The following is a 13,523-nucleotide window of genomic DNA, read 5'->3' as shown; positions in this document are numbered from 1 at the left end:
ATTCCATTAGCTGTAGTCATCATAATTCCATCCTGATTTTTATGTAGCATACATAAGAAAATTCTCTTTTCCATATTGTATCTTCACTTAATTTGCTGTGGCTGGAAACAACAATTAAACATTATTTTTAACGACTATGATTATCTGACAAATGCAGATCGTAGCTAATGTTTGCTCCAGAGATGCTGCAAACAAAAGCAAATCTTACAGTGAAATTGAATAATGAAAAATATTTTAAAACTTATTCATGAATAGCTCTGTGGGAAAAACCAGAAATACAAGGAATAGCACTGTGGTGAGTTAGGCTCATCACTATTAGAAGAGTTTTGTGATTTGTTATCTTGTGGAATATAAGAACTTAACAGAGCATCAGTCTGCAGCAATTTTCAAAGAATCACAGAAAGGTTTGGGGTGGAAAGGACCTTTAAAGATCATCTCATTCCAATCCCCCACTATGGGCAGGGACACCTTTCAGCAGAACAGGTCCTTTGAAGCCACATCCAGCCTGGCCTTGAACACCTCCAGAGATGGGGCATTTATTTTCTGAGCTCTTTAAAGCAGGCTTGTGTGGAAGTTTATACAGAAATGCCTTTGCCACGTGCTGGCACAGCAATGCTGAGAGAATGCAGGAGCCTTTCTACAGCTTCTGTATCCATGTGTCAGACCAGAGTCAAGGTATTGGGTGCTACAAAGATCAGAGCAGCAAAAGTGAGGAGAAACAGAGAAAAGGAGCAAAATGAGACTCAAAAAGGCACTTCGCCTCTGGAGAAGCTGGTTGTATTCTTTTGTCCAAGCAAATGAAAGCTCAAAGTGGGGAACACTTGGATGGCACACCCAGAAAGCCACCCCAGAGCTGGAAAAGCTTGAGCTGAGGGGAGCTGAGGTGTGGGGTGTCTCACCCAATGGGCAGGATCAGCCTGAAGGCTCTCATGCAAATCCCTGCTCTTGCTTTGGGTTGTGTGGGCTTATCCCCTTATGATTTTTGGTTTCCTGCAAAGATTGTAACTCTCAGCAAAGCCAAAGTCAGCATGTTCTGCCTGGTTCCAGGTGTTGCACAGTGCCCATCTGTAGCCACAAACTGGCCCAGCTGCATTCAAATTTTGGCCTACAGCTGTTTATAAAAAACAAAAAAAATTCATCACAGCAGACCCGAATCAGATCCTAATGGAATCATCACAAGGAGAATAACTGGAAACAGCATGTCCATTTCCTTGGCTTTAAGTAAATCTGGCACAGTCTTCTAGAGAGAAAGGTACAGCAGGTTTGTCCCAGACACTTGGTTGGATGCAGCTGCAATTTGGGATAATCTCCATATTAGATGGTAGAATTTCCCCAGTTTCTTTTGCACAAACCTGGATGTAATGAAGGGAGGAATCAATCTGGTGATGATCCTTGGTTAATGCCAAAGGTTTTACTCTTCCCTCCATTCTTCACTCCCCCATTTTTTATTCTTCTTATGACTGTGTTGATAATGCCCTGGGATGAAAAATCCTGCAAATTATAACATGTGTGAAGATATATTCCTATTTGTATTTCTCGTTCTATTTCGTAACACACTGACCTCACAACCTTCTCCATGAGTCAAGGCTCTGAGAAACAAATCTTAAGGGGATGGAGACCTATATTTTTTCAATTTTTCTTTATTTTTTCCTAGATTTTGACATTAATACCAAGAGCACTGCAAACAAGAACAGATGACAAAAACATGACTGAAAGCCCAGATATCCTGGTGTGAGTGCCCAAGTAGAATCCTGACTCAATCTTTACACATGCAAATGAGAAACATGTTTATCCAAAATGCAGACAGGGTTGTGGGATGCTCTGCACTATAAAAAAAAAAGGTTAGGTATCCTTCTTTGGGCTGGATTTAGTCTCATGAGTCTTTATAGGTGTACCTATCAACCACAGAATTAAATTCCAGTCATCCTGGGCTCCCTCCTATAGTCAATAACAGCGCAAGTTAGCTGCTTCAGATATTTACCAACATGTGGGATAGATTCCATGCTAAAAGTCTATTTATTTGCTCTGGCTTTGAAGAGATTTTACACCAGTTTACATCTATATGTGCATCATCTGTCAGATGCATCCCATCATAAATAAGTTTAAACATGGCTTGAAGGGCAGGCAGCATTCATCTGATCAAGTGCAGACAGCTGCAATGTTGACTACTACATTTACTCTCCTTTTGTACTCAGTACACAGAAACAGCTGTCTTTACGGTGTAATTAATCTAATATTAGAGCAGACAATTAAAACAGGTCAGATTGATCACTCCCTGAAAGCATCTGATTTACACTGGCTGGAAAGGGAGTCTGACAAGGAGCTGAGGTGTGAATGTTGGATGGGATGAACTCCACACTAAAAGTTCATCTATTCCTTCATTTTGATTGGAATAAGGAACCAGAAGTAGCCAAATATTAGAAAGCTCATGATGTGACCAAGCCTGAGCGGTGTGGAACAACCAAATTTTTTTCAAGATTTCTTGGGAAAACACAGGTGCATGTGAACCAGCTCAGCACAAACCCCTACACTTCTGCAGTAATATCATCTTACCCGGGGATCAGTACACAACTATTAGCTAAAGCTAATAAAACAAACTCCTCTGATATTTTGTAAGCCAGGTAAGAATGTGCAGTTGTAGAAGCTGTAATGAGGATAAAACCAATAATAGCTGATCCTGTGTGATATGAATCTGAGGAAATTAATCCAGCTAGAAGCGATTTAAAACACTAAAGCTCCAAACCCTCATGGGATCACAGTATTAGGCAACTCCTTAGCAGAGTGCACATCACCCAAAGCTTATGAAAATATTTTCAGAAAGAGCCACAGGAAGTGTTGCATCACTGAAGACGGCACAGAGTGTGACAAGTCAGGGAACGTGACTCGCAGCCCATCCCAGCCTGGTGCCCGTGCTCTGCCTGCCTCAATCCAGCCACTTTGTCTCTTGTTCCTTTCCTTGCCTGGCCTGTGTGGCACTGTGAGCTCCTCTCTCATGTTTATCTAGAGCTGACCCTGTGACAACAAACACGTCTTGTAAAACGAGAGGGACTGAGGACCAGCATGGATTCACAGTCAGTCCTCCTCTGACAAAAATCCCTCAGCACCTTACTATTGTCTTAGGTGGTCAAAAGATTCACCAGAGACACACTGAAATCCTCTTACTCCCCACAGGAGCTGCAGATTGTGGCAGGCAAACTGGTAAGGAAGTGTAAATAACTGTACTGCCAAATCCTTGCTGGTTTCTGCAACCAGACACATTCTCTGCAAAAATAATTTGGCCAAATTATTTTTGACATAATTTTGTCTGAACCATAAGTTCTTTCCTGATGTGTTTGAATGCAGGGAAAGGCAGTCGTGTCTCTTTGTTGCAGCTTCATAGGAAGGAGGGAGCCAGATTTAAGATTTCCAGGTCAATCTCTCAAATGTAAAAGTCACTCTAGGGAGTGACATCCCCAGTGAAGAGCCACAACCAACTTGAATTAGACTCCTCCATAGTAAACACAACCTTATAATCACAGACTTGGTTTCTAAGTCAGACAACTGTTTATGGCCAGTGGTTCACCTACACAGAGAAGGTTTTTTACTGTCTCATCTAAAGTTAAGACTGGAAAGTAATTTCTATTAGGTTTAAAAAACCAAAGAAAAAACCAAAAAATCTACAGAGATACATAATCAGGGAAGCAATGTATCAGAAAAAATATGATTTCCAATCCCCTTTTCCAAATTTCCCTGTCTTTTCTGATTACAACTCCTTAAGCATGCAATCTCCCTCTCCTTAAGCATGCAATCTCCCTGAGCCCTCAGGTCTCCAGATGCATTGTAGATTTTGCCATGACAAAGATGTCAAACTGCTGACTCAGACTCCTGACTCAGACAAGTGTGATTACAGTGAAGATCTGGGTTCAACATTTGTCATGAAAGAAAACAGAAAAAATTACTCCAGACTTCAGTATTAAGCCTTGACATGTCAGAGCCTCATGATTCTGGGCTTGGTTTAATCACAATATAAGTACATTTTAATACAACAATGAGAAAATTGTCCCATGTTTTTGTCAAAAACAATGTTTAGGTGGAAATTATATTATAGCTACTGAGCTCTGGTGAAACCCCACCTGGAGAAATGTTAACATGAAGTTCTAATATTTTAATTCTGTTCTGTCTGGCTGCAGGTAGTGCCATGACAGCTTGGTAACAATGGCTATTTCAAGGAATAAGATGTACTTCATCCTAGGTCTGTGTTACAAAGAGGGAAAGTTCTTTTCAGATGCACATTCATAGTATCCAACTAAAGAACTGAAAACTCTCAAACAAAGCAACCATTTATTTTTTTTCTGTTTCTGCTCCTAGTTCTGTGGTGTGAAGTATCTCACGACCATCACATTCAATCCTTATCTTTAAAGTATTTTAAATAATGTGACAGTTTAGTCTGTAAAATCTGCCTTGATCTAGGAAATAGAGTCTTATTTATTTAAAAATGGTAAAGAAGCAACTAAATTACAGACTATATGCACAGAATACTGTGATAGGTGATACTGTGGTAGGGGGGCATAAATCATTTATCACTAAAAATTGACAAAATACAGTGGTGGAGAAATGGGGATATGACACAGTTCAAGGAAGGTGTAAATTTTGTATTGCTGCATAGCACTTGGATTATTTATCCAGGTATGAAGAAGTATTTTTTCCAGACCTTACAGCAAGATTAAGGTTTGTATAATCCCATACAGAATCATGGAAGGAGAAAGAATCATAGGCCTAGAGTTAAAACTAATTATATATTGATCAGAGGAAATTCCCACAATGGCGTCCATCAACCTTAAACGTAACCCACGATAAAACTTTTATCCACAGGTATGACATCTTTTTATCCATGTTCCACACCTTATCCTTTACCTTTCAACCAACAAAGAACATCATTCTCTCTGTCCCCTCCTGTGTGGAATATTTCCTTTCCATCACTTTCATTTCCTTTCCAACCAAGTGTGACACTTACTGCTCCAACATTAATGTTGCTTTTGGCCTGCTCTCCTTCTCCAGTGCCTCTCCCTGTTATAGGAAGGTGAAACCCTTGTAATGGATGCAGGAATAAGTCTGCCAGAGGGATCTTGTGTTTTCCTCTTCCCCTGAGGAGCCTGTGGCTAAAGGTTGGTGACAAACATGATGCTCCAGGGCTCGAGTTTGCCACAACCCTGGGAGAAGCAGCATTAAGGACCAGTTCTACAAAGCACTGAACAATTTGTGTCTCCCATTAGTGGCAAATTATCAGATAAAGAACAGGATGGAATAAATTCTTACAGGTGACAGCTCTGCAGGAAACACACGTAGAACCTGCACACTGTGACATGGGTCAGCACCCCTCTGAATAGATTTTTTTTTTCCTTCATACACTGACCATTCAGCCACTTCCAAAGGGAAAATTTATCCCTTGCTCCCATCGCCTATTTTACACCCAGTTAGATTTATCCCTTGCTCCTATCTCCTATTTAAAACTCAGTTACTTCCACAGGACTCCCACATCTCCTGTCTTTTGGATAGTATCAGCATCAGTGCTAAACCCAGGCAACCTCGACCACATTTGAGGAATCACTTGTCTTTCTCACTAGGATCCTGTAGGATTTGGTTTTCCCCCACTACAGCCTCTCCATAGCCACGTTAAAAATAGGCTTGGTAATACTTTTCACATTTGTAGGCTGTCACAAATGGTTAGCAGGGAAGAAGTCATTCAAACACACATGACTTTATAATTAAGGCACCTAACTCTTATAAACCCCATTTTTCACAGAAGCAGTGACTTTTAATAAAGTGCAGGGGAGCTGTGGGGGATTCTGTGGTTTCTGTGTGCAGGCCTTGTGCGAACGTTTCGACCCTCAGCCCTGACCACAGAGACCACAGTCATCAGGAGGAGTATTTATTTCCACCCCAGCACTTGTCTGGTCTGGTGGACAAGCCCCTGAGCATGGAGACAAGAATGGCAGTAATTTCCCTTGGCTGGGCCTCAGTTTCTCCATCTATCAAATTGGGATGATGATTTCTTCACCATCTGAAAGCTGCCTTGAGAGCAAGGGATGAACCAAGGAAGATGGTAAGATTCCAGGTGGGGTCACTGAGGAGAGCAGAGGTGAATGTCACACTGATGAAGTTGGAGAGAGAGCTGGAAAAGAAGCCCAGGAGCCATGAATCCCATTCCCATACATGCTGTGAGGGATGGAACTCCTTTTAGTCCCTGGCTATCTGAGGAGTAGGATGCAAGAAATGAAAACCTGGGAATAAAACTGATGAAGCTCTTATATCAGGATCGCATGATGAGAGCACTCTGGCTCTCTCCATGTGTGTTTTAACAACACACTCAAAGCTGAAAACCTGTGTTAAATATTAAAACGCCATGAGATAATCACTAGAAATTAATTTAACCTCTCTGTCAGTGATATTTTTTCCAGTTCACCTGCTGGGCAAAGTCAGGGAAAATACCTGGTTATCAGCATGACAAAAACAGGTCACCCACAGGAATCAGGAAGTCAGATATTGCAAGTGCAAATGCTGTCAGCATTCACTGACCTGTCACAGGTGTGAAAATGGGAAAATGGAATACTGGAAAGACATGGTCCACCTCTTGCAGATCAGGGTGCCCCTCTCCATGACTCCAGCACCTCAGTGCTTCTGTTGCCCAGCTCCCCACCAGGCTAAATAATCCTTGCTTTTAACTAATCCTTTGTCTACTCTTTGACTCTACACAAAGTGTGACTTTTGGTGGCCATTTGACCCCTTGTTGTGGGACGTCTGTGACAGGTGACAAGCCTTAGGGTGAAGGAAAAGGCAATAGATTCATCACTGGCACTTGCAGACTTCTGACACTGTCTCATATTCACTTTCCTAATCAGGTGAGGGAAACATGGGTCTAGATAAAGTTGCTGGAGAGTGGGGACAAGGCTGCGGATATGTGCACCCAGAGAGCAGTTATCAATGGCTCATTGTCAAAGCAGAAAGCTGTGCTGGGAAGCCAGAAAGTGCAGCCTGGGAGGACAGGCTGATTGAGTTACATTTATTAGCCAAAAGAGAGCCTTGGTGGGATGTAAGTGCCTTTGAGCACAGAAAACGCTGTTCCAGAGCACACTCCTACAATCTGTCCTCACTGTTAGGATAAGGAAAGCCTTTTCAATGCTGCAAACAAAGGAAAAAAATTCAAACCAGATAGGAAAAAAATTTATGAGGATCTATAACATTAGTAGACTCAAGACTGTGAAATCTCCATCCTTGGGGGTCTTTAACACAGGCTAGATAAACGTTTGCCAGGAAAAACAGGTTTAAGGGACTCTGCTTGAGATAGGCAGGGCTGCTAAGGGCTTGCTGTGTGCATTTGAATAATGCCCTGAGGCTTGATGTGCTTCTGGCCAGGCTTTGTGCACCAGCATCCCTTGGGTACAGGTTGCTGGTAGCTCAGTGCAGCACACAGAGAAAATCCACCCTCGAGTTGCCTAAAAAATAGAAGCTTATTTTACATCAGGCAAGATTGGAGCTTTTCTAGGAGATGCTGTGGTTGTGTGATGCTACTGAAATGGCAGCCACGAAAAAAGCTGCTGTTTAGCCAAGGGTATGAGCCTGGGTCATGGGCAGACCTGAGCCTTTTCTCTGGGATTTCCTCAGGGTTATCTCAAACCAGCACTGGAACCAGAACTTGGATCTAAGCTGTGTGGACATGAGGCATGAAGGACTGGAAAACACATAAAAAGGCATCAAATATTGCAACCCACCCTGTGTCTGATGTCACATTCCTGACCCAGCCCCTCTGCTCTCATCTTTTGGCAGGGCAGCTGATGGGGATTTCTGCAAAAAAAAAAAAAAAGATTTTGACCTTTGCTGGGCTGAATTGGGAATTTAAGTTGGGTGTTTGTCTTTCTGAGCCTGAGTGTAATGCCCAGCTAAGCTAGCACCATTGAAGAGAAGGAAAATGGAAAAATCTGCCCAAGAAGCACTCAGAGGGAAGACAGCACAGAAATCATAGAATCAGATAATCATGGAGTGGTTTGTGTTGGAAGGGACCTCCAAGATCATCTCTTCCCATCCCCTGCCATGGCAGGGACAACTTCCACCATCTCAGGTTGCTCCAAGCCCTGTCCAACCTGGCCTTGGACACTTCCAGGGATCCAGGGGCAGCCACAGCTTCTCTGGGTAACCTGCGCCACAGCCTCACCACCCTCATGGTTTGGGGGTTTTCAGCTGGGTAAACTCAGAGTTTTGCAACCATATGGGACTGAAACCACTGCACTGCCTTCACACACACACACAAAACATTGAAGCCTCAGACTGGATCTCCATCTGCTCAGTCCAGTGAGTGACCAGGACCTTGAGTCTTGCACTGGCAGAGGGGAGCCCAGTGAGGAGGAACATCAGCCTGTGACTGCTCACCCAGCAGTGCTCAGGGCTGGTGCTGCTTTGGGATAAGCCCAGAGGGACACAGGAAACATTGTGGGCTCTGCTACTGCTCTTTGGAATTATGTGTTCCACTCAACAGTGAACTGACTACAAATAAAGCCACTGGGTTCATACATCACGCTACAGGCACAATTCACCCTAAATTAAAGTTGTAATGTAAAATAGATTTAAATATAAAATAGACCCAAAAATGTAATTTCTTTGGTCTGTGCTTCAGTGACCGCATGGTAGCAGCTGACATCTTTGGGGAAGGTGCTTTGCAGGGATTAACAGCCAGATGGGGGTTAACAGGCCACAGCTGTACTGTGATCCCCAACTCCACCCCCAATTAATGATCTTCTGAGGACATATCCTTAAATTAGAGGAAATGACAGGTTTAAATTGGCATGTGCCACACACAGTGCAGTGGCAAGCCCAACAGTTAGTATAATTTTAAATACGGCCATAGAAAACACCTTTTTATACTAATGGAATAAATCATGTTCTCAACACCTGGAGTTTACACTGGCCAACCTGTAATAAGGTATTAATGCAGAGCAGTTGCACATCCTGTTCCAGAGCAGCAATAAAATGGTGAGGGACCCCAGGGTACAGGTATTAGCTGAGGGCACGACTCGCTGGCGGCTGCAGATCACCCTCCCAACAGTGCAGCTGCACCTTCTGCACCACACAACAGACCTCAAACTTACTGTCCTTCCTAGATGTCCATAGGCTTTTTTTTTTCTTATTATTACACAGATTTCAATTCAGCAGAACATTATTATTTCCAGTCTTCCTTTCAGAGCATGCTCTAATCACACCAAATATCAAGATGGTTTCAGGTCAGGTGGGGGGCAGATGCTGCTGCTGGTCCTTGAAAATGTAGCAATGGTGGCAAATGCCCCATCCCTGAAAGTGTCCAAGGTGAGGCTGGATGGGGCTTGGAGCAATCTGGGATAGTGGAAGGTTCCCTGTCCGTGGCAGGGGGTTGGGACTGGATGACCTTTAAGGTCACTTCCAACCCAAATAATTTCATTATTCTATGACTGTACATACTTAGCAGTGTAAGGGTTCTTCTGAGTAGGCATCATGGACATGTAGGTGGAAAAATGGATCACTTTCTTCCCTCAGAGATGTTCCAAGATGACAATGGTGTAAGGCAGACCTCAGAGAATTAGCTATGTACAGGTTTAAGTGGTGCTCTGAAAGCAGCACCTTCTTTTCTTTAATGAAAGCCTGAAATTCTAATTTCAGCTATGAAGCTGCTCCTTCCATGAGGAGGTTGTTGTACATTTACAAATATCATTAGTCAAGAAAACTCAAGTATTTCCCTATGTGTGGTGCCTTTACTGTTCAGCAAAAGATAACATCTGGAGAGATTAAACCAGAGTCTGTTTTGATAATTACCAAGGGTTCACATGACATCACACTTCAATTTTTTGGTTTTCTATTGTGTGGAATAGAAGAATTGTGTCCAAACCACAGTGGGAACTCTAAGCCAGCAGCTGCCTTTATCAGGACTCAGTGTCTTCCTGCGGCACTAAAATGTTTGGGGTTTCCAAATCAGAAGAAACAAACACTGCACTTGATAAAGCAGCTGCTGTGCTGGATTCATCTCTCTCTTTGCTAGAACAAAACTGATTTTGCAAAGCTGTTGTGGTCAGTTTTTCAGCCACAGAGCTACTGCAGCTTCCCTACCACCATTTTTAATTTGAATTTTAGGACCTACAGTCCCTCTTACCATTATTACCAGTATTATTTTTAAAAGACTGGGTCTATAAATTCATTGATACAGTGATAATGAACTGAAGCACTGAGAGGTCTGGATGGGAGCCCAGGTTTCCAGAAAACCATTTCAGCGCCTTCATCATCAGCATGGGTTGGTAAGGGGTGGGTGAGAGAAGCATCTGCTTTCCTTAAAACAAAAATGAATTGGTAAATGTGCCAAATCTGATATGATGCAAAATCAATGTAATACCAAAGGGAGCATCAGCTAGTTAGGAAAAGCAGCAAAACTCCTCATTTCTAGACTTGGAGTGATATCACCAATGACCCCTTTGACAAGGAGGTAAACAGGAAAAGCTGAGTTGGCTGAAAGTCTGTGAGGAAAAGGGAGGGAAAAGTCCATGTTTACCACATGGAAAAGGACAGACAAAGGCAGCACAGAGCTGAATGTTATTTTCAACATTCCCAAAAGAGGATGAGACAGGACAGAGGGTAAAGACACAACAACACTTAAAAAAGACTTTAAACAAGTACTTACTAGTGTTTCTTTTTGAATGGATTTAGACTCTGGCTCCCTTTATCTACACAAGGCAAGAAGAAAAAAAGCCACCATGGATGTTGTTGCAGTGGAAAATTTTTGACAGGTTTTGTATTTTTTCTTATCCCTGTTGCAAACCTTTACCCAGCCTGAGAGGGGTCTGATCTTGCTTGTGTCCCAAAGACATGTACTTGGCTTTACTGTCCCCACAACCTGACAGTTTTCCTCCTCTGAAAACAGAGTAGGATTCCTCTTCTCATAGTTATATAGACAGACTGAATTGGGACAAAACAATTTATTGGGAACTGACAGAAAGAGGGAGACTTCTTGGTTATCTAGGATACAGTTCTGCAAGCTAGATCAACACAAAATCATTGAAATATAATAATTCTCTTGACAGGCTGAAGGAATTTGGGTTGCTCTGCCTGGAGAAGAGAAGGCTCCTGGGAGAAATTCCCTTCTAATCAAGAAGAGAATTGGAGAGGGACTTTTTACAATTGCATGGAGTGATGGGACAAAGGGGAATGCCTTTAAACTGAAAGAGGGTAGAGTTAGACCAGGGATTAGGAAGAAATTTTTCCCTGTGAGAGTGGTTAGGCCCTGGCACAGGTTTCCCAGAGAAGCTGTGGCTGCCCCATCCCTGGAAGTGCTCAAAGCCAGGTTGGATGGGGCTTGGAGCAACCTGGGATGGTGGAAGGTGTCCCTGCCCATGGCAAGGGGTGGAATGAGATGATCTTTGAAGTCCCTTCCCAACCAAGCCATTCTGTGATTCTGTGATAGTTGATGGAACACAAGCAGCAGGGTCCTGCATGGTATCCATGGAAAAAAGTCAATATAGAGACAAAATTAAAATTAGCCAACTAGAGCTTCTGAGCAGAACCTGTGCCTCTTTTAATCTGTCTTAGTTACTTGACCAGAGATTTCCTACACTGCTTTATCTGCTGGCTGTCAGATCAAACCTGGGGCTGCAAGATGGACTTGGCTGCCACAGCTGGTGCTGCAGAACTGGAGCAGCACACACACAGTGAGGAGCCAGCTGCCTTCTCCAAAGAGAGCATCAAAACATATAACCTCAGACTGGGTTCTGTGGGTCCCACTTGGCAAGGAATCCTTTCTGCCACGAGAACAATTTACCAACCTGGGTGAGCAGAAAACCTACACTTTGAGTTACAGACTGGAACAAACCATCCCACCAACTCCCAAAACTTCCAAGCTCTGCACCTGCAGGCTGCCAGTTGCTGACCTGGGAAATGTTCCACTGGGGCTCACTGCTTTTCCCACCTAAGCTTCAAGAGCTGTCATTTAATTCAGTGAAAACAAGGTTTGACCCATGACTAATTTTTTTAAGGAAAAAAATCATACCTTCTTTTCTGATGTAAGTTTGTATCATTATAGGATTCAAAACATATGAGATTATTTAAACTTTTTAATTTTTTTTAAAATACATATATACACTACATGCAAATTGAGGGACTATCTCTGACCTTCCCAGCAAAGTTGAATAGTAATGGTTTTAGTATCCATAAATTTTTGGGTGTCACTTGCTAGTAAAATGTTGGACAGGAAAAACAGGGAGAAATAGCCTATCCATATGAAAACAATAATCATGTAATATTTATTGTCTGGGATTGAAATGTTTCAAATATTCAAAGCAATAAAATGTCAGGAAAAGCTAGACTTCCTGATGTAAAAAGGCCATAAATTTCTTCTCTCATAAGACATAAGGAGAGGGGGAAAATCAATGTGACATTTAAAGCTAAAGAAAGAAAGAGAAAAAGAAAGAATGAGAGAAAGAAAAGAAAAAAACCACACCACACTTAAATCTAAGTTAAAGCAGTGGAGAGCCCCCAGAGGGCACAATCCACTTACCTTTGGGAGGCTGCAGGGAGGAAGTGGCAGCCAAGAGCACAACTCATGTACTGTAAAATATAAGGACATTTCAGAACAATTTAAGGGAGCAAGAGGTATCTCTGCAGTGTCTGGCTCTGACAACTCTGTCCCAGCTCCTTGAGATCTCTCCCTCTCAAACCACATTCTGTTGGACTTTAAAAACCCCCAACAAACTATTATCAAAGGAAAAAACCCCAACAATTTGCAGATTCAAAAATGCCTTTTTCATACATGTCAAAGGTGGGGTTTTTTTCTAAAACTTCAGGAGGTTTCACAATTTCTTAAAGATTCACAGTAGAACATTAAACTTTGGGCAAGAGAAAAATGACAGACAGCAAAGAAACCAAAGGTTACAATCAAATTACTTCCACAAAGTAAAAATCTTTTATTTTTACAAGGATAAACCACCATTATTGCAGAGAGAGGGAAGTATCAAGACCTCCTCAAAAGGGTTATGTTTGCTTTAGGATTTAAAAAGCAGAGTTGATTTTTGGAATTCAGTCATCATGAAAAATATTACTACATATATATTCATATTTATTTAATATATATGCATATAAATTAAGACATTTTCTATGCTCCTCCTGCTCACCTATGAATAAAGTTTTAATAACAGGCTCTTTAAGTGCTGCATTAATTTTTCCCTTCCTTCAAGACCACCAAAGAAACCAAATAAGATGCAAAATCCCTTCAGAGCATGCACCACAACTACATACCTAAGTGCAAATAAAACAAGCCTCAACAAAATAAAAATGAATCCAGCATCATCTACAAGCCCAACTTCAACACTGTAAAAAAAGCACCTATAAAAACCAGTTGGGGTGAAAACTGGGGAGGTTTGGACATTGGCCAAAAATTGAAAAGTTTGGCTGCTATACCAAATTTTATGTTCCCTACCATAACTTTGGGAAGACTGTAACCTGCAAGGGTGGCCAATGGAGCAAGGTGGACTAGCTTAGAT

Source organism: Melospiza melodia, chromosome 3, assembly GCF_035770615.1.
Source record: "Melospiza melodia melodia isolate bMelMel2 chromosome 3, bMelMel2.pri, whole genome shotgun sequence".
NCBI classification, from domain to species: Eukaryota; Metazoa; Chordata; class Aves; order Passeriformes; family Passerellidae; genus Melospiza; species Melospiza melodia.
Note: the sequence above shows the minus strand (reverse complement) of the source record.